General features: G+C 38.1%; 1 protein-coding gene across 2 annotated transcripts in view; it reads left to right on the top strand.

Moving 5' to 3' along the window:
* The first annotated feature begins 509 nt into the window (after positions 1 to 509).
* The window catches only part of LOC100366873 (serine/threonine-protein kinase 33-like), a 67411-nt gene continuing 44636 nt past the window's right edge, over positions 510 to 23284 (top strand). Inside the window, exon 1 of one of the 2 annotated variants that reach the window (XM_002739052.4) lies at positions 510 to 730. The gene's annotated coding sequence lies outside the window, so the exon portion shown is untranslated. Of the gene's footprint in view, positions 731 to 21808; positions 21919 to 23284 lie in introns of those variants that run through there. The other variant, XM_085506337.1, reaches the window with a different exon arrangement.

The raw sequence follows: 23284 nt of genomic DNA, 5'->3' as shown, positions 1-23284 counted from the left end.
AAATAAAAAAGAATTCCAACAAGCATGACACGAATTAATGAAGTCAACATTTAACAAATGAAATAGAACTGTGTGTGTACTCCTCGGTGCATTGATTGCATGATTCATTTCTATCATATTTTCAAAGTATATATATAAATTACTAACTATGTTCCATTTCGAACACATGTAATCGCTCAAAGACTGATATTACTGTGCAAATTGGAATATATAAAATAATAAATAAATAAATAAATAAATATTAAATATATTTTACGAAGAACTGTTTGTCAATCATATGCACCATGGGTAACGTGTGAATTAGAATGTATTGATTTATTTGCTTGTTCGATTGTTTCGAAACCAGTCCTCCCATTGCGGTAACAATTAATATATCTTAGTACCTTTAATGGACGTAGCGTAGTGGTAGGTACCATGGTTCGATCTGTACAAGCATCCACATACAAACGCGCCCTCTGGCGATTGAAAACTGTCGACCAATCACAAAAACAATGCGCAGACTCAATGCGCAAACGACCATAACAATCTTGAAGAAATGAAGAAGTGCTGTAGAAGTTGAGGTGCAAAACAACGCAATTGTAGGATTTTCGTGAGGAGTTTGGACAGGCTTGCTGGATTTCCGTCCTAAATATGGTAGTCAGGTATACCACAACCTTCCTTTGATTGATCTAGAGAGGATAACTGAACGAAACACGTAGACGAAAGCTTGACAGTCGGTTGCCATTTGCAGGTAGGTCGACATAAAGTTATGCTCTGTTTTGTTTAGCGGACACCTGTCACAGGCTGTGAAACTCTGACGATTTTCGCACCCCAACAACAGCTATATTCACATCTGGCCATTACAAGTCGCAACATGTGTAGTCGTGTTTCATATACGGCTATGTACATTAAGAATTTTTTTTGTAGAGACTGGATTTTTCCCAGCAGTGTGTCACTGTAAATTTTACGACAACAAAGTTTATAGGTCAACCAACACCAGGAACGCCAGCAAATCCACAATCTGATCTATACAATGAGACAGATCGTTGCACACTCTGATCATTTCTAACCTTACTTATGATTAGTAAACGTATTTAGTTGACTGTGTGGTACAGGTGGAATATCCCATGGGAATCGAGACACGTTTAAGTGACCAACTTTGCTGAGCGATCGGATATCGAGGAGTGTGTGTATGCTTCATAACCATATCAACGGCTATTGTAAACGTGATGGCAATGGGTTTAACCTGAAACGTGTCCTCACTAATACATTCCCACCGGGACAACACCGTAGTTATGTACCCTTGCAAACAGTTATAATGTAAATCCTAAAGCTTTGGAAAGTTGTATATTTTCCTCTGAGAAGAAAAAGAAAGCGACTCTCCCACTTTGAGTGTGCATATTTGATTTCGGACCGACCTTGCCTTTACTCATGTCTGTGTTGGTAGAATGTCAGTGCTTGAACTGTTGACAAGCATGCTTGTTTGGAGACCATAGTATTTTTCAATTAATCACCAGGACACATTAGAGACGACATGAATATTCAAGCACAGGTGTGAATGCATGAAGCGTAGTCTTTCATATAAATTCTTAAAGGTATGTGAAAGAACCCAGAGATTGTGTTTAAAGTTCACCCACATAGCTGTATTATAAATTCCATTTTTTTTTGCCCCAGTTAAGTTTTGTTATGTCATGAAAAATGCCTTGTATCAGGTAGGTGCTGTGCACGTACAATTCATATGATTTAATCTGAGATATTGTCAAAGCATTGACAGTGGATGAAACCGTGAGCCATATTTGTAAAGTTCATTCAGTCGCTGTGTATGTTTTATTTCTGAAGCCTTTAAACAGAGCATTGTCTGCTCAAGAATTTTGACTTGACTGGTTTTCATCATTTTTTCTTTCATTCAGTGTATTATCACTAACGGCAGATCTCTTTATAATGAGCAGCTAAAATAATTTTCTAATCGGATAATGAGAGATTAATATGGCGTCACTGTGATTAACCTCCAACTGTGGCTGTTATAAACTGTGTGCGCAGTAAACCAAGTAGCCTAGCTTAGACAATAGACAGAAGACAATACAGTTAGAATCTACTGAATACATTAAGGATTGATCATCTGAATATTGTTAAGCTGGAAATTATAGGGCTTTCTTTGGTTCCTTTGTGTGCACAGGGTGGTAGAAGAAAATAAAAATAATTTCTCTGGAATTCAACAAAAGATAATTCTTCAAATTCAACCTGGGCCAAACACTCAATTTCTGCAGAGCTTTCAGATTTTCAGTAAAAAATATATTCTGTTTTCTGTTGAATTAATTAAAACTGAACCCAATTTCTGTGAAATTAAATTATTTCTAAAGACCATACTTCACTATTCATTTAATAGAACAATTTCCAAATATATTTAAAAAAATATATTTGAAGAACTGAATATAGTTCCTGTGAAATAAAATACATGTATTCGAAAAAAAAAAACATTTCCATGTGTAAAATAAATTGTAATTTTATTAAAATTTATTATTTTGAAAACTTATTTTTTAAATGATAAATAGTAACACATTTTTTTGCTGAATTTGTTAACATTAAGATAAACATTATTATGTAATGATTCTCATAAAATCTATTTCCAATTTTTGTGATACAATTTTATTGTAAATGATTTTAGCTTGATTTAATTTTCACTGACAAGACATTTTAGTTGTTTTGTATGACATTTATTTTCACTGAATTTGGTGAGTTGAATTTAAAACATAGAAAAAAAAAATCACTGGATTTTGTTTTCCATTTTTTCAGCATAAATAGTGAAAAAAAAGTACTAGTACAGTAAATTAATTTTTTGTTTGTTTTGTCAATATTCATTCAATCTGAGCATTAGATAAATATACTTTATTTTTTGCTGAAGGAATAATTCATTGAAAATAAAATCCAGTGAAAATACTTTTTTTCCTAAATTTAACTTCAACTCGTCAAAAATACCGGTAAGTAAAAATAAATTCCATTTAAAATACCCAAAATTCAGCGAAAATTAATTCCAGCTAAAATAATTTATTTTACAGTAGTTGTATGAAAGTTATAGTGTTTCAAACCATCTCTCTATTTTATGCATTATAGTCTATCTCACCTTGAATTTATTAGTCTATCATTAATCTTTCAACATTATTGATTTGATGACAAGTGACTGTATTTTGTTAAAATAGAACAAAGCTGTTGTTTGTTGTGTTGATTTGTAATGCTTACTATTAGAATATCAATATGTGGGTAACTATGTGTGTTCATGGAAGTCATTACATCTTTTAACTATGCAGTCAATATTTATTATTAATGCTGACAGCATTACAAGTACTAGACACAGTGCATGTTATCAACTGTATCCTGTTGATATCCCTGTATGGTTGTAATTCATTGCTGTCATCTTTGTGTTTTCTATCATTTTAGTGTGTTTAAATGTCTTGTCTGTATACTTTAAACATCCCATAAAACTATTGACTCTACACTTTTACATGTTATTGGGTGTAAATGCCAGTGCTTGTCAATGGATAAATATAGTAATCATTGCAGTAAAATTAAATGTACTCATTTCATATGAGGTGTCAGAATTGATGAATAACCATGACTGGAAACCAGTAGTGAGATTGTAAATAATCCCTGTACCTAGGTTACTTATTCTGATACTTTCCATGGGTATTGTGCTATAGAACTGTATTAATGTATAATATAATACATTCATTTTTATCATAATTTGTTGGGAAAAATAGTTGTGTAATTCTTTCAAAGATGAAGTTGTACCAAAAATACCAGGATGTGTGACCTCTTGAAGGTCATGCATGTGACCTTAACATCATGGGGTCAGGGCATGTTGGGCTTGTCACTATACAATGTATTACCTGTAAAGAGTTAACCTTTTCACCACCAGATTTTCTCACCTAAATTTTTCTGAAGTTTTTTCTTGTATTATTCAGTATTTCTGGAACCCTAATTTTGAAGCCAACAGACAAAATTTCAGTTTTTAGTCAAACAAAACTAGCTATTTGTCCCTATCTTTTAAAGGAAAGACTATTTTGTGATGAAAAGAGGGAACTGGTGGTAAAAAGGTTAACATGCATTATTATGTATACTTGCTTGGGTAATCAATAAAATTAAAATGAAAGTATGTATTTCTGTGACTCGCATACTGCCCTGTTGACCTGGTATACAATGGATCTAAAAATATTTTCTGCAATTTTAATTTACAAGATGTCGCCACTTCAGAACAGCCTCCACCCAAAATTAATTTTAGGGTAATTTTCTGATGTAGAGATTGTTTGGGTCCAAAAGGCTGAATAAACAAATGAACATCGGTACAGGATATACATCTTTATACATTTACAATATTATTATGTAAAATCTTGTGCCAACTAGAAGAAGAAACATTTTTGTCACTATGTTTTCAATCATATGGATACTGTATTACATGTACTGGTAGTTTCAAAAGAATTCTATCATTCATAATGAAATCTGTCTGCTACCATATGTCCTCAGTACATGTTGTATTGACAGCAAAAGCTTTTTCAATTTTGATTAACTTGGTCAAAACTCAAATCTGAAAGATATGGTGTTTGTGTTGTTTATAAATTACTTCTATTTAAGTCTATTTATTGTTTTCACTATATTAAATCCCATCATGCATTGCTGTTTGAATTTAATTTAGCTTCTTGTGTGCACTAAAACACAACTAATCTTAACTAAGTACGTAATGTTTCATGTTTGAAGTTCACTCGACTGCAACCTGAGTAAAGTAGTTAAAGAGTGGCAGTCGTCATGCCGCGTCCTGTTCGATATGAGACTCATAGCGACGTGTAAAATACATTGTTTATTTACATAAAATTCGAACACGCGCTGTGAGACGACCACTGCGCTTTAACTAAATCTAATCAAAAATGCTTAACGTCAAATATTGATTTTGTAATAATAAGTCCTTCATCGATTTGATGACCCCCTAAGATGCTAAAAACTTGATCACAGCCAAATCTATAGACTGCTAGGTGATGACCAGATATTGTGATGCAAATATCTTGCAAATAGTGTAATTGCTGCATTTTATAACAGTACACATATTGACATGTCAAAGGCTTCCAACAAAAATTGGTTGTCAATACAACTTTGTGTTTTGGAATTCCATTCATTGGTTCATTGATTTGTCAGCGCTCAGTAAAAGCTGCCACTTCCACATTTTTTGATTTTCTTTGCATTTATACATATTTATAAACAAAGAATAGAATTGTTCAATCTTGACCACAAGTAATATGACTGCTCACATCTACAGGTGGTAGACATTGTTATTACCATCATTGTCATCTCAGCTGCCTTGTCAATCCCAAAACACACACTCAAATTCCTAAAAAACGGCCCCTTAAGGCAGGTGATGACTGACAGACTTTCTTGTGACCTCATTCACAGTTGGGGGATTCTATCATCATACTAGTGTCAGAGTTCTCTTATGAACTAACATGCCAGTTCATCTCCGGTTAGACATGCTTGACTCTACAGACTGTCTCAGTGTGGTAATTAATTGGGAAAACTTACAATGTTCCAGTTTTATTTGGACATGCTTCACTTTGCATTGGTTACTTAGCAGGAAGGACCATTCAAACTTTTAGCCATTAAAGCATGCACAATGTGTACCTTATGAAAGCTAGGTTTTAATGTTGCTGGCTGTTCATGTATTATGCAACGATACTACACAGGCCATACAAATTACCTTCAAGGCACAAATTATTTACTATCTCAGCATGAAAAGCAAAAAGAAAATCGCAAAAAAGGGAGATTTACGAGATGTGGGGGTACAAGTGGATGGTAATTTGACGTCATGCTTATTCCTACTTAAGGTTGTTTTTATTGGTTGGTCATCTTTATGGTGAGCTGGTCATGACAGTGGATTGAACCATTAACACAATTCTACTTTTTGACCCGTTTATTTCATGTTTTATGCCTGTCCCATAGCCATACAGAGTTTGTTTTATATGTTTATTCTATTTAGAATATTACAGGTGTTTTTGTATGTAGAACTATAAGTCAAGTTTTAAATTGAACAAGAAATGTAATACACAAGCTTTTGTTTTAGATGGGCTTTGGATTATGTTTCTGTAGCAAATCTACAACAGAAAGTAAGCATACAATTAGGTCACGTTAAAACCTCAAACCAGGGCTTTGAACTTTTTTTGCCTCCCTAACGATTACTGGAATAGTTATTTATTTTGGAATTCTGTAGACTTACTGATAGTTCGTGCACATAGCAGTGTTTTTTTTTTCAGAACAGGGCAGAGAAGCCACATCAGGCAAACAGTGTGGGAACCATATAATAAAACTTTGCTTGGCTTTGCTTGGTTTTTCTAGAAAACAATGAAATGAAGACTGAAACTTGACGTAATACTAACAATATTCAGCAAACAGGGCCAAACTACAACTCAGATAATGTAATAAAAATTATTTGAAATTATATTGATCTCTATAAAATAAAATGCCATTAACACATAAACATACTGCCTAGTAAGTACTTACATTTTCGAAATGGTTTCCCTGTGCTTGTAGTTTAATACACGCATTTAAATTTAAATTTGAAACAAATAAAATTAAATTAAATAATAATAATATGTAATTATTATCCTTTATATAACCCCATGATTCTGTTATTTTTATTTATTTATTATTATTTTCATGAGATAAAATGGCCATAATACCGACATTTTGTGAGATGTGTGTTTTCAGTGTTCAGTGATGGAATTCATTATTACTGTGTTCAATGGTTGAAAGTAATGAAAAGTGTTTAAATATAATATAAATACGACATTTTTGAAATGAGGAAGACATCTGTAATTGATTTAAATGTACATATTTTTATGCTTGGCTATAATTTATTGTTTTTACCATCAGGTGTATAATATATGTATTTTTCCAAGCATGGTATGTGTGTTTTAGTAATTGCATCAAATTGTGCTGTTTTACTTTTGTAATTTGTTATCTTTGTACAGATCTCCATGTTTACATAATACTATGACCAAATGAAAATAAATAGAGCTAACAAACTGTTTCCATGGTAACATTCTACTTCCAAATACCAATACTAAAGCTCACAGCATGCTAATCTATGTTATGTGTGCCATGAATAAAATTGTAGTAGTTGTTTACACATGCTGCACGCCATGGAATTGAGGCAATATAAAACAAATTATGTGATTCCCTATAATAGTCTAAAAAAAATACTGAGTAGATTGGCAGGTTTTTTATTTCCAATAATTGGTACTCTTAGATTATTCTTCTTGAGCATATCATGGTTTAATTACAGACATGAAAAGTGTCATCTAAGATTTCATATTTCATATTCTATAAATAGTCATTCCAAAAATGGAAAAGGAAATAAAATCATAAATTACAACATTTGTAGAATGGTGATAGCTTATTTGCATAGAAATAATTGTTGGGCTTATTTAGAGTAAATAAATTGTTTGATTTCCCACAAATAGATAATGTGCGATTCCCATGATACATCACATTCATGTCAACCAGAGATTAACTTAGACAGCACTGTAATATTCTTTTAGGAAGTTAAAAATAAATAGTTTTTTGCTTGTAATAAGATGCACCATGAAAGAATCACCACATTGTAAGACTTTGCTAATAAACCTGTAAAGGGCATCAAGACAAATGGGCATCAAGGTGACTGCATTGATGTCTCCTTAAAATTTAAATCCTGAATGTACCTACATGTAAGCGAGACCTATGAATACTTTCTCAATTTTTGCTTCAGTTTCATAATGTGGGTACAACTCACTCACACACATGACTGTAATAAAAGTGGTATTGTCAGCAACATTTTAATTATTAGGTCAAAACATAAATTTGAATGTTGTATATGTTAACATATTGCTGCCTTTTCTGATCTCAGCAAAATTCTGGAGTAATAGGCCTGATGAGGGGGTCCGCTGAATGACATTCAGATTATAGGCACTATATTGCACAGTGTGGAGTGCTGTTGAAAGGTTTGTCTCTGCTAGAAATCACTGAACTGTAACAGTGTGATTATGGTTACATTGTAATGATTTATATCTTAATATCCCTACTTTGTCTGTTTACCATTATTCATATTGCCCAACTCGTCAATCAGCCAGCATACCACATTACATTCTGAAAATATATTCGTTTTTTCTCAACACAATGATTTATTTTTATTTAATTATTTCAATCAGTGATTTATTTTCAGGTTGTGATTAATTGATTTAATTGATTAGCAGTAGTTAATAGGATTACAGGATTATATTGAAGGGTTTTGGAATTATAACACTAGTATCCGTTTGCCAGCTGAGGCTCAGCGTCGTCGGGTTCTTTTGATCTGGATTTCACTGGTATGGTATGTAATGGTGTTAGTGTGGATAATCCCATGTACAGCGGAGAAAATTCTGTCACAGCTGGGATGTGAACAGGAACTAGATTGTAGAAATGTTCACACCCAACATTAAATTAACATTGAAAGACTTTGTTTTTAAATTAAAAAATGCAAAAGATTACAGTCACAATTTTAGTGATTTTCAGTTTTTATGCAATTTTCCCAATTGGAAGATTTTTCTTTTCAGTATAGACTACATATTAAGGACATGTTGGCAAGAGGTGCACATACTGGAGTTAAATTAATATGTTTTCATGCGTGTGATGTTGTTATATTTTCATACATATGATTTGATTAGATAGACAGGGTTTACCCACAGATGTAGGTCACTATGATGCCTAATCCAGTTGTCTCTCTAACATTAGTTTAGGCCAAAAACTAGAAATGTAATGTAATTTTGTCAAATTATTTGTTTTCTTGTTTTATGCAACTTAGTCTTAATTTTTTTTATTCAAATTTGTTATTAGTGTCATTAAAAAATAAGCAAAAAATCTATTGTTATTTAAAACCTTTTGTTCTGTAAACTGCTTTATTTTTGCAAATAAACACATTTTTGTGAATATTTAGAAAAAAATGAGGTTTTGTACAAAATTATAATATTGTGAAAATAATAGTGATGAATATTAAATAGATTACAGTATGTTCTATTATAATCAACAATATATTGAAATTTTCTTACCACATTACCAAGAAACAAGATATTTTTTTGTCAGAAACTTGCAAATGTTTTTGTTTGTCCATATTCTACGGCGGTCTAATTCATAACACATACATGTTTAATTAGATTGTCTGGGTAAATAATAAATCTGAAATAAATGGGGACCATGTAGATAGTAATAATAATAACTTGATTGAAATCATATCCATAATGGGGTATTGATCAATACAATAAAGGTAATATATATATATAAAATAATGACAAAACAAAATTACAAATATAACTAAATATAAGGCCAGACTTTTATTATCCCTTGTTTCGCGAACCCGCCGAATGAGCAGGAGCCAAAAATGAAATAAAAAGAAAATTTTATTTCAGCGTAATTTCTCTCGTAAGTGCAAAAAAATGCTAAAAAAATATTATTTTTATCTTCACTTTTTTTACCGCCCGCTGCATAACAAATCCAAGTTGCATTTTCGTTGGAGTATCATGATCGTACCGAAGTCTCGCACAGATGAGAAACAAGATTATACATGGAATAAAATTTTATTTCATTTCTTCTCTTCGATCAATGATCTCACTTACAATTCTTTGAGAATCACACAAATCTAATGGAAAAAAAGAATTAATTTTATTTTTTTTCGCCCTCAAAAAAGTTGCCTTATAAAAACTCGAGAAACAAGGAATAAAAAAAGTCTGGCCTAAATATAACTAAATAATAGATATCTGAATGCTATGGTGCACTCAAATTACTGCACATTGCTTCAAATTCACAGAGATAAATTTTTGCCAATTTATCCGAGTCAGTTTAAAAAAAATTTGAAAATCCTCAAATTATGAAAACAGTTGTAGTCTAAAAGATTTTTGTTTTTCGAGTAGTGATGTTCAAACACTGGTTGAGAGACAACTTTTAAATTGTTGGGAGACGACTTTAAAATTTTTGAGAGACAACTTTATGGGGTGCTGAGTGAATGCCACTTGTTATCTCATGAAATCGAATATAGGTTGACCTTGATAGATTTCTGAATATTTTTATTTTGATTGATGATATTTATTATTTCTCAATGCGTCCAAACATATAATCAAGATATTCAAGTGTGCCAGGAAGGCAATAATAGCTAGTGAGCAGTTGATATATTTAAGTCATGGGTTGCCCATTAAACGTTTTGGGGGTGGTAGGTTTTTCTTGAACTGCTCTAAAAAACAAAAATCAACAGGGAAAATACCAAAAAACAATTATCAATTACCTTTCAACAAATTTACAGTGACATAGTCCTGAAAAAATAATCTAGCCTAAATTTTATACTAATTATCAAACTCCTCAGTACCTCCCCAAATACTCTTTAACTAAACAGATCATTGTTATCTGACTTCATTAATCCTTGTGTGGACGAGATAATTGTGTTTAATTTGCAACCAACTAATCAGGATGTATGTTATAAACTGCAAGCAAAGAGTAAGTGAGTTAGCTACCATGATATGACAGTTAAGTAAGAAGACATTAATTGAAGTCCACAATGATTTCAATTCAATTGGTATTGTACATTACTGATGTAAAGCTTTCACATTTCCCATCACTTTACAATAACTTGTTTTATGAAATAATAGACACAGATTAATCAACTTATATCATAATAAATAAGTGATTAAATATACCATTAGGTGTAACATGACTTAGTCTGTTTTCAGATCTGTTGGGTTAGGGTTTCCAGCATCCACAATATAGTAGCATGGAAGGGCCAGTGTTGTTGGGTTAGGGTTCTCAGCGTACACAATATAGTGGCATGGAAGGGCCAGTGTTGTTGGGTTAGGGTTCTCAGCGTACACAATATAGTGGCATGGAAGGGCCAGTGTTGTTGGGTTAGGGTTCTCAGCATACACAATATAGTGGCATGGAACTGGAAGGGCCAGTGTTGTTGGGTTAGGGTTCCCAGCGTACACAATATAGTGGCATGGAAGGGCCAGTGTTGTTGGGTTAGGGTTCCCAGCGTACACAATATAGTGGCATGGAAGGGCCAGTGTTGTTGGGTTAGGGTTCCCAGCGTACACAATATAGTAGCATGGAAGGGCCAGTGTTGTTGGGTTAGGGTTCCCAGCGTACACAATATAGTGGCATGGAAGGGCCAGTGTTGTTGGGTTAGGGTTCTCAGCGTACACAATATAGTGGCATGGAAGAACCAAAGTTGTTGGGTTAGGGTTTCCAGCGTCCACAATATAGTGGCATGGAAGGGCCAGTGTTGTTGGGTTAGGGTTCTCAGCGTACACAATATAGTAGCATGGAAGGGCCAGTGTTGTTGGGTTAGGGTTCCCAGCGTACACAATATAGTGGCATGGAAGAACCAGAGTTGTTGGGTTAGGGTTTCCAGCGTCCACAATATAGTAGCATGGAAGGGCCAGTGTTGTTGGGTTAGGGTTCTCAGCGTACACAATATAGTAGCATGGAAGGGCCAGTGTTGTTGGGTTAGGGTTCCCAGCGTCCACAATATAGTGGCATGGAAGAACCAGAGTTGTTGGGTTAGGGTTTCCAGCGTCCACAATATAGTAGCATGGAAGGGCCAGTGTTGTTGGGTTAGGGTTTCCAGCGTACACAATATAGTAGCATGGAAGGGCCAGTGTTGTTGGGTTAGAGTTCCCAGCGTATACAATATAGTAGCATGGAAGGGCCAGAGTTGTTGGGTTAGGGTTCTCAGCCTACACAATATAGTGACATGGAAGGGCCAGTGTTGTTGGGTTAGGGTTCTCAGCCTACACAATATAGTGACATGGAAGGGCCAGTGTTGTTGGGTTAGGGTTCTCAGCGTATACAATATAGTGGCATGGAAGGGCCAGTGTTGTTGGGTTAGGGTTCCCAGCGTACACAATATAGTAGCATGGAAGGGCCAGTGTTGTTGGGTTAGGGTTCTCAGCGTATACAATATAGTGGCATGGAAGGGCCAGTGTTGTTGGGTTAGGGTTCCCAGCGTACACAATATAGTGGCATCGTAGGACCAGTGTTGTTGGGTTAGAGTTCCCAGCGTACACAATATAGTGGCATGGAAGGGCAAGTGTTGTTGGGTTAGGGTTCTCAGCGTACACAATATAGTGGCATGGAAGGGCCAGTGTTGTTGGGTTAGGGTTCTCAGCCTACACAATATAGTAGCATGGAAGGACCAGTGTAGTTGGGTTAGGGTTCCCAGCGTACACAATATAGTGGCATGGAAGGGCCAGTGTTGTTGGGTCAGGGTTCCCAGCGTACACAATATAGTAGCATGGAAGGGCCAGTGTTGTTGGGTTAGGGTTCTCAGCCTACACAATATAGTGGCATGGAAGGGCCAGTGTTGTTGGGTTAGGGTTCCCAGCGTACACAATATAGTGGCATGGAAGAACCAGAGTTGTTGGGTTAGGGTTTCCAGCGTCCACAATATAGTAGCATGGAAGGGCCAGTGTTGTTGGGTTAGGGTTCTCAGGCTACACAATATAGTAGCATGGAAGAACCAGAGTTGTTGGGTTAGAGTTCCCAGCTTACACAATATAGTGGCATGGAAGAACCAGAGTTGTTGGGTTAGAGTTCCCAGCGTACACAATATAGTAGCATGGAAGGGCCAGTGTTGTTGGGTTAGGGTTCCCAGCGTACACAATATAGTGGCATCGTAGGACCAGTGTTGTTGGGTTAGGGTTCCCAGCTTACACAATATAGTGGCATGGAAGAACCAGAGTTGTTGGGTTAGAGTTCCCAGCGTACACAATATAGTAGCATGGAAGGGCCAGTGTTGTTGGGTTAGGGTTCTCAGCGTATACAATATAGTGGCATGGAAGGGCCAGTGTTGTTGGGTTAGGGTTCCCAGCGTACACAATATAGTGGCATGGAAGGGCCAGTGTTGTTGGGTTAGAGTTCCCAGCCTACACAATATTGTGGCATGGAAGGGCCAGTGTTGTTGGGTCCGGGTTCTCGGCGTATACAATATAGTGGCATGGAAGGGCCAGTGTTGTTGGGTTAGGGTTCCCAGCGTACACAATATAGTAGCATGGAAGGGCCAGTGTTGTTGGGTTAGGGTTCCCAGCGTACACAATATAGTAGCATGGAAGGGCCAGTGTTGTTGGGTTAGGGTTCTCAGCCTACACAATATAGTGACATGGAAGGGCCAGTGTTGTTGGGTTAGGGTTCCCAGCGTACACAATATACTAGCATGGAAGGGCCAGTGTTGTTGGGTTAGGGTTCTCAGCCTACACAATATAGTGGCATGGAAGGGCCAGTGTTGTTGGGTTAGGGTTCTCAGCCTACACAATATAGTGACATGGAAGGGCCAGTGTTGTTGGGTTAGGGTTCTCAGCGTATACAATATAGTGGCATGGAAGGGCCAGTGTTGTTGGGTTAGGGTTCCCAGCGTACACAATATAGTAGCATGGAAGGGCCAGTGTTGTTGGGTTAGGGTTCTCAGCGTATACAATATAGTGGCATGGAAGGGCCAGTGTTGTTGGGTTAGGGTTCCCAGCGTACACAATATAGTGGCATCGTAGGATCAGTGTTGTTGGGTTAGAGTTCCCAGCGTACACAATATAGTGGCATGGAAGGGCAAGTGTTGTTGGGTTAGGGTTCTCAGCGTACACAATATAGTGGCATGGAAGGGCCAGTGTTGTTGGGTTAGGGTTCTCAGCCTACACAATATAGTAGCATGGAAGGACCAGTGTTGTTGGGTTAGGGTTCCCAGCGTACACAATATAGTGGCATGGAAGGGCCAGTGTTGTTGGGTCAGGGTTCCCAGCGTACACAATATAGTAGCATGGAAGGGCCAGTGTTGTTGGGTTAGGGGTCTCAGCCTACACAATATAGTGGCATGGAAGGGCCAGTGTTGTTGGGTTAGGGTTCCCAGCGTACACAATATAGTGGCATGGAAGAACCAGAGTTGTTGGGTTAGGGTTTCCAGCGTCCACAATATAGTAGCATGGAAGGGCCAGTGTTGTTGGGTTAGGGTTCTCAGGCTACACAATATAGTAGCATGGAAGAACCAGAGTTGTTGGGTTAGAGTTCCCAGCTTACACAATATAGTGGCATGGAAGAACCAGAGTTGTTGGGTTAGAGTTCCCAGCGTACACAATATAGTAGCATGGAAGGGCCAGTGTTGTTGGGTTAGGGTTCCCAGCGTACACAATATAGTGGCATCGTAGGACCAGTGTTGTTGGGTTAGGGTTCCCAGCTTACACAATATAGTGGCATGGAAGAACCAGAGTTGTTGGGTTAGAGTTCCCAGCGTACACAATATAGTAGCATGGAAGGGCCAGTGTTGTTGGGTTAGGGTTCTCAGCGTATACAATATAGTGGCATGGAAGGGCCAGTGTTGTTGGGTTAGAGTTCCCAGCCTACACAATATTGTGGCATGGAAGGGCCAGTGTTGTTGGGTCAGGGTTCTCAGCGTATACAATATAGTGGCATGGAAGGGCCAGTGTTGTTGGGTTAGGGTTCCCAGCGTACACAATATAGTAGCATGGAAGGGCCAGTGTTGTTGGGTTAGGGTTCCCAGCGTACACAATATAGTAGCATGGAAGGGCCAGTGTTGTTGGGTTAGGGTTCTCAGGCTACACAATATAGTAGCATGGAAGGGCCAGAGTTGTTGGGTTAGAGTTCCCAGCGTACACAATATAGTAGCATGGAAGGGCCAGTGTTGTTGGGTTAGGGTTCTCAGCGTATACAATATAGTGGCATGGAAGGGCCAGTGTTGTTGGGTTAGGGTTCCCAGCGTACACAATATAGTGGCATGGAAGGGCCAGTGTTGTTGGGTTAGAGTTCCCAGCCTACACAATATTGTGGCATGGAAGGGCCAGTGTTGTTGGGTCAGGGTTCTCAGCGTATACAATATAGTGGCATGGAAGGGCCAGTGTTGTTGGGTTAGGGTTCCCAGCGTACACAATATAGTAGCATGGAAGGGCCAGTGTTGTTGGGTTAGGGTTCTCAGCCTACACAATATAGTGGCATGGAAGGGCCAGTGTTGTTGGGTTAGGGTTCTCAGCGTATACAATATAGTAGCATGGAAGGGCCAGTGTTGTTGGGTTAGGGTTCTCAGCCTACACAATATAGTAGCATGGAAGGGCCAGAGTTGTTGGGTTAGAGTTCCCAGCGTACACAATATAGTAGCATGGAAGGGCCAGTGTTGTTGGGTTAGAGTTCCCAGCCTACACAATATTGTGGCATGGAAGAACCAGAGTTGTTGGGTTAGGGTTCCCAGCGTACACAATATAGTGGCATGGAAGAACCAGAGTTGTTGGGTTAGGGTTTCCAGCGTCCACAATATAGTAGCATGGAAGGGCCAGTGTTGTTGGGTTAGTGTTCCCAGCGTACACAATATAGTGGCATCGTAGGACCAGTGTTGTTGGGTTAGGGTTCCCAGCTTACACAATATAGTGGCATGGAAGAACCAGAGTTGTTGGGTTAGAGTTCCCAGCGTACACAATATAGTAGCATGGAAGGGCCAGTGTTGTTGGGTTAGGGTTCTCAGCGTATACAATATAGTGGCATGGAAGGGCCAGTGTTGTTGGGTTAGGGTTCCCAGCGTACACAATATAGTGGCATGGAAGGGCCAGTGTTGTTGGGTTAGAGTTCCCAGCCTACACAATATTGTGGCATGGAAGGGCCAGTGTTGTTGGGTCAGGGTTCTCAGCGTATACAATATAGTGGCATGGAAGGGCCAGTGTTGTTGGGTTAGGGTTCCCAGCGTACACAATATAGTAGCATGGAAGGGCCAGTGTTGTTGGGTTAGGGTTCCCAGCGTACACAATATAGTAGCATGGAAGGGCCAGTGTTGTTGGGTTAGGGTTCTCAGCCTACACAATATAGTAGCATGGAAGGGCCAGAGTTGTTGGGTTAGAGTTCCCAGCCTACACAATATTGTGGCATGGAAGGGCCAGTGTTGTTGGGTCAGGGTTCTCAGCGTATACAATATAGTGGCATGGAAGGGCCAGTGTTGTTGGGTTAGGGTTCTCAGCATATACAATATAGTAGCATGGAAGGGCCAGTGTTGTTGGGTTAGGGTTCTCAGCATACACAATATAGTAGCATGGAAGGGCCAGAGTTGTTGGGTTAGAGTTCCCAGCGTACACAATATAGTAGCATGGAAGGGCCAGTGTTGTTGGGTTAGAGTTCCCAGCCTACACAATATTGTGGCATGGAAGAACCAGAGTTGTTGGGTTAGGGTTCCCAGCGTACACAATATAGTGGCATGGAAGGGCCAGTGTTGTTGGGTTAGAGTTCCCAGCCTACACAATATTGTGGCATGGAAGAACCAGAGTTGTTGGGTTAGAGTTCCCAGCGTACACAATATAGTGGCATGGAAGGACCAGAGTTGTTGGGTTAGAGTTCCCAGCGTACACAATATAGTGGCATGGAAGGACCAGAGTTGTTGGATTAGGGTTCCCAGCGTACACAATATAGTGGCATGGAAGAACCAGAGTTGTTGAGTTAGGGTTCCCAGCGTACACAATATAGTGGCATGGAAGGGCCAGTGTTGTTGGGTCAGGGTTCCCAGTGTACACAATATAGTGGCATCGTAGGACCAGTGTTGTTGGGTTAGGGTTCCCAGCGTACGCAATATAGTGGCATGGAAGGACCAGAGTTGTTGGGTTCGGATTCCCTGCATACACAATATAGTGGCATGGAAGGGCCAGTGTTGTTTGGTCAGGGTTCCCAGCGTCCACAATATAGTGGCATGGAAGGGCCAGTGTTCTTGGGTCAGGGTTCCCAGCGTACACAATATAGTGGCATCGTAGGACCAGTGTTGTTGGGTTAGGTTTCCCAGCGTACACAATATAGTGGCATGGAAGGGCCAGTGTTGTTGGGTTAGGGTTCCCAGCGTACACAATATAGTGGCATCGTAGGACCAGTGTTGTTGGGTTAGGGTTCTCAGCGTACACAATATAGTGGCATGGAAGGACCAGTGTTGTTGGGTTAGGGTTCCCAGCGTACACAATATAGTGGCATGGAAGGGCCAGTGTTGTTGGGTCAGGGTTCCCAGCGTACACAATATAGTGGCATCGTAGGACCAGTGTTGTTGGGTTAGGGTTCCCAGCGTACACAATATAGTGGCATGGAAGGGCCAGTGTTGTTGGGTCATGGTTCCCAGCGTACACAATATAGTGGCATTGTAGGACCAGTGTTGTTGGGTTAGGGTTCCCAGCGTACACAATATAGTGGCATGGTAGGGCCAGTGTTGTTGGGTTAGGGTTCCCAGCGTATACAATATAGTGGCATGGAAGGACCAGTGTTGTTGGGTTAGGGTTCCCAGCGTACACAATATAGTGGCATGGAAGAACCAGAGTTGTTGAGTTAGGGTGGTTCCCAGCGTACACAATATAGTGGCATGGAAGGACCAGTGTTGTTGGGTTAGGGTTCCCAGCGTACACAATATAGTGGCATGGAAGGGCCAGTGTTGTTGGGTTAGGGTTCCCAGCGTACACAATATAGTGGCATGGTAGGACCAGTGTTGTTGGGTTAGGGTTCCCAGCGTACACAATATAGTGGCATGGAAGGGCCAGTGTTGTTGGGTTAGGGTTCCCAGCATACACAATATAGTGGCATGGTAGGGCCAGTGTTGTTGGGTTAGGGTTCCCAGCGTATACAATATGGTGGCATGGAAGAGCCAGTGTTGTTGGGTTAGGGTTCCCAGCGTACACAATATAGTGGCATTGTAGGACCAGTGTTGTTGGGTTAGGGTTCCCAGCGTACACAATATAGTGGCATGGTAGGGCCAGTGTTGTTGGGTTAGGGTTCCCAGCGTATACAATATAGTGGCATGGAAGGACCAGTGTTGTTGGGTTAGGGTTCCCAGCGTACACAATATAGTGGCATGGAAGAACCAGAGTTGTTGAGTTAGGGTGGTTCCCAGCGTACACAATATAGTGGCATGGAAGGACCAGTGTTGTTGGGTTAGGGTTCCCAGCGTACACAATATAGTGGCATGGAAGGGCCAGTGTTGTTGGGTTAGGGTTCCCAGCGTACACAATATAGTGGCATGGTAGGACCAGTGTTGTTGGGTTAGGGTTCCCAGCGTACACAATATAGTGGCATGGAAGGGCCAGTGTTGTTGGGTTAGGGTTCCCAGCGTACACAATATAGTGGCATGGAAGGGCCAGTGTTGTTGGGTTAGGGTTCCCAGCGTACACAATATAGTGGCATGGTAGGGCCAGTGTTGTTGGGTTAGGGTTCCCAGCGTATACAATATGGTGGCATGGAAGAGCCAGTGTTTTGGGGTTAGGCTTCCCAGTGTACACAATTAAAGTACGTCATGTTAACGATTACTGTCTTCAATAGTTTGTATAAATTTCTGATCTCTGTCTCTGTCTGTTTCCTGCAAACAATTATAGAGTTGTAGTAACAGTTCATGCTGTATTCCTGTGTTATTTCCGGACACGGGAAGAACAATAGACTCATCCGAGCCGTGTTGGCTTTGTTGTGCAGGTGGCTTTTCATTTATACAGTCATTAATCGAGGCAGACCAAACAAACCACAATGGAATCCTTGGTTGCGTCAAAGAATAGAAACTGTGTACACAGGAATTATGAAGGCAATAATCATTGGGTGAGCTACAACTACGTCAAGTCACTGACTCCATCTGTCGCATGTTCATTCTTATTTAACTAAATCATGTACATTTTCATCTATTCTGAAATTCCTTTTGGTCAGAGTAAATTATAGTTGAAAGCGGTCAAATGGAAAAATTCAATATAAGCTATTCCATTTTATACCTCTCTTTCTAGTCGTAGCTAGGGGTGTTCTACCGGTAATACACTATTTTTTTTTTTTTTGTGAAAAGATTAACATTAGTGAAATTTGCTAGTACTAGTAGCAAACATTATATCTTTCCACTGTTTGTATTCAGCCATTTATATTTGTGTTCCACCTGTCTTGTCAGAAAAGTATCCAAACCTTATGATATACTTAACTTCTGGCAAATTGTTTAACTGCTGCATTATCAACACTGGGGCGTGTAGATGGTGACTGGAATGGCATCATATTGTTATTGATTTTCATAAAGTTGTTAACACAATAAATTAAATGTAGTTATTGCCTGGTTACTTTTATCATCCAATTTCACGGAACTCTAAACCTCCTATGTGAATTCATCTAGAGATTTATTAACAATATCACCTAACATCTAAGGTGTTTGCATTAATTACATCAGCTGTTGAATCAGTCTTTCATCAGATTTCACACTATTTGAATATAAACAACTTCATATAATATCAGTTGTGGTAAATGATTATCTTCTGTACCAAAAGATGCAACCAAAATTGCTACCCAAGAATTTGTCTTTAATGACTTCATTTCAGGGTTCCTGCTCAACATTAACAAGTTCATTGTTGTGACACTGTCAATATTATGTACATTGTGGTCTGATGATACTTTCACTGCTTAGTACAAAATGTACCTGTGTGCTAATCAATTTTATGTGCTTAAATAGTTTCAGCATTTGTCATCTGGGCTACAACAGAGCATTGTTTTTACATTTTTGATGGCTAGATGCTACAATTCCAGATGTTAGAGTTGCCATAACATTGTATCGCTTTATTCACTGAGCCGTAACTGTTACCAGAATAAATTCAAAACTTTATACAATTAACCGTGACAAAGTGTGTACATCATGTTTGCTAAATAAACCTATTGGAGTGATGATTTGATGTGGTGTAATTACAGTGCTGACAATTCATTAATTTTACCTGGAGTAATAAAGCTTAGCAAAATTAATATTTACTCGTTAAATTCCACAAGTCATTAGTCTTAAATACTATGTACAAACTGACTGGATCACTGCTTGTTTATCTCAAGAATAGTTTCCGTTTTCTTTTCATATTATTCATAGTACTCTGTATATGTTCTTGGTTATTTCATTTGGCCTATCATCCATACTAGTAAATCAGAGCATCTGTTCCTAGTTCTACAAAAACTGCTTTGGCTTTCCGCTCATCACAGAATTGAGTACAAACTTATTCTGTTTTAACAGTCTTGTTCCAAACTACATCTGTGACCTTCTTCATTTATTTACACTCGGCCTACTTCATTATTCATATGCCAGTAATATACTTTGTTCTTCTTATAAGAACCTTCTTTGTTCCAACAAATATAACTTGAAAACATATGGGCGACATGCTTTTTCACATGCTGCTCCTCAATTTTGGACCACCTTTCCATCGCATATGCATCACTGATGTAAACTTATTTAGAAAAAGACTGAAAACATATTTATTCAACAAAATCTACAGAGTTGAATAACTTGATTCCTCAGTGCCTTAATTTTGGATCCAGGCACTCTATACATGTAAATGTTTATGATTGATTGATTGGTTATGGATTGTGAAGGTGGGTCTGTATGTTTATGTTACCTTACCTGTATCATTGGGAAGATGGGAAATGTTTATTAGTGGAAAATGTCTGTCCTTGTTATTGTTGTTGTCTCCTGTGTAAAATTGTGGTTATGATAACAAAAACAATTTATATTCAATCTCTTTCAAACTTGGATATCTTATTAACCGTTTTTGGATCTCTGTAAAATTTCACTTAAATTGTCTTTTTGATTAAACCTTATCATTCACTTATAAAATGAAGACCAATTAAAATTTATCTGAAATAAAACATTTGTTAGACGTAGAAATAAGTGGACAGAATGAAGACATTTATACTGCTGATCATAAGAACCAGATGTTATTGATATTATTTCTAAAATTTATAAATCATAGTTTTCCTTCCTGTGTTCATATTTCAGATCTCAGCATTTGCTGTATGTTGTTTAATTGTTGTGTTAACATTGGTATCAAATATGTACATCTGTTTAACTATACTGTAACCAGGGGTTTTTCTAGAAAAAAACTGCAAGAGGGAGCACTGCAATTCAGCAGAGCCACCAAGTTGAAAACTGTGGCCACATGTGATCCCTGGTCGATCAAAATGTTATGGCTGCCAGAAGATCTGCTCCCTAGGGTAAGGGGGCGCATGGCCATGGCATGAGGGCACTGCACCCCTGCTCCCTAGGGTAAGGGGGCGCATGGCCATGGCATGAGGGCGCTGCGCCCCTGTTCCCTTGTTTAAAAGAATCCCTGGTAACTGTCAATATGTATAGTTTATGTTCAGTGTGAAGTTAATAAAGAAAAAAAAAATCTCCCAATCTGGTTGCTATGGTAACAGGCAAACCAATTAGTTGACATAATTTAAAATATCACTAGTCGTTGTACTTAAAAAGTTAAGACAATTATTTATTAAATTAGTGTGTCTTAAATATAACTTGCTGATTAATTACCTCCCTTCTTTCCTCTCAGTTTCTGTTAATTGGTTGCTATGTAAACATTCCTCATCACTGCATGGGCTTTGTATCACAAGGTGTGTACAAGTTGTAAAGTTACAAGTATTGTTCTGTTTGTTACAGTATGGTACTCTGTCATCTTATTAATGTAACGCTGCAAAGCATTATATTCAATTCTTCACACAAACACTAGGCAAATATTCATATTCTTACTGCTTTGACACATTGCTGCCTCACATTCCTGTAGACCTGACCTGGTTTCTGTAAGAAATATTTCATTCCTTAGTAGGGGTGGCTGCATGAATGTGAGGGGGCAAACACAAAATAGTTATATTTGCTGGTGTTTCTATTCACACCTTTAAAACCTTGAAGGTTGTTGATCCTATCAGGGTGTATTCCTCTAAAAGCAAAACAATGTAATTCTGCATCATATCTTCTCCCTCTACCACCATCCCCATACCTTCACCCCTATCAGATATTGGTTCAGTCCAGTTGTGTTTTGATTCTAGTAATGACTCACCAGTGCATACCTGTTGCTGTTCAGTCTGACTTCTCTGATCACTAAAGGTTCACACCATAGGAAACATTAGAAATTACTCAAGGTATGTGTCTGGTACACTCCTGGAGTTTGCTACCCATTCAAACTATGTCTGAATAGGTAAATATTGGTAGTTTTTGATGAGTGAAATAATAGTGTTGTATTTTTCTATCAAATTCATTGTTGACAAGTCTAGTAAAGTACTGTTTATACAATTGGTGACTAGGTAATGGTTGGTATAACGGATCAGTCCTGAGTATTAAGAAGAAAAAAGAAGTTTGTACTTTTAAAATGTTCATTTTATGGTTGTGTGTTGAAGGTATTGTCCACATGTCTGTATATTTGGAAATGAAAGTTCATCCTTTACTTTTTTTAAATTGAAATTTGCTGTATAATGCCATTTTAAAACTTCCACTGTCAGAATGTACAAACATGTGAACTGTTAGTACCTGTCAAATAACACAGCTAGATTTAAATTATAAATGAGTACTGGCATGCAGACTGTGACATAATTATAGTGTGCTTACCTAATTGCAATTTATTACTACATGTAATTACATGTATGATCTATCATTAGTCTCTTACTAAGTGATGCGTTTTAATCAACCATACTGACATGTTACCAATCAATCAATCCACCCAACCATTCCATTTTATCCGCCCATTAACCCATCCAACCATTTCATTCCATCAGTCCATCAATCCACCAACTCTTCCATTTTATTCGTCCATTACTCCATCCAACCATTTCATTCCACCCGTCCATCAATCCACCCAACTCTTCCATTTTATCCGTCCATTGATCCACCCAACCATTCCATTCCACCCGTCCATTATTTCACCCCAAACACAGTAATGACAGATAGTGTGGAACCACGTCATCAGCGAATCCATATATGGAGCATTGTATTATAAATATTTAGTGGCAATGGAAACCAATGGAATAGCACCTGTCAGATAATATTGAACTACTGGCCGGCGTACTTGCTATGTTTTGTACATGTAGACATATGGTACATGTATGAACAGGTCACCAGCATCTGAAGATAAAATAACAACTTTGTTCGCAACTGTTATTATTAGACATTCACATGCTATTTGTCAAAAATGTAAACAAATGACTTTACAGTACGATGACCTCTATATTGAACTATCCATATAAATAAATATCATGTAATTAAGTCGTATACTGAATAGCAAATAATATTTCGATTTCGTGAAAAATATTAAGCTAAGTTGTAACACAAGATGTGATAACGATTTATGAAGTATGATGTGTGTATAGCAGGTTGAGAAACTCATAAATACCCCCAGTAGTAAAGGTCATTGTTTTTTATGTGATTCAGGATATGACATACTGTAATATGATATACATGTGTAAAAAATGGTTTTACGTAATTATTCAATATAATCAGATGTTTTAGACAAAG

The sequence above is a fragment of the Saccoglossus kowalevskii genome, chromosome 12 (assembly GCF_978046115.1).
Source record: "Saccoglossus kowalevskii chromosome 12, keSacKowa6.1, whole genome shotgun sequence".
NCBI lineage: Eukaryota > Metazoa > Hemichordata > Enteropneusta > Harrimaniidae > Saccoglossus > Saccoglossus kowalevskii.
The sequence above is the reverse complement of the archived record's forward strand: the minus strand, read 5'-3'. Positions and strand labels throughout refer to the sequence as shown.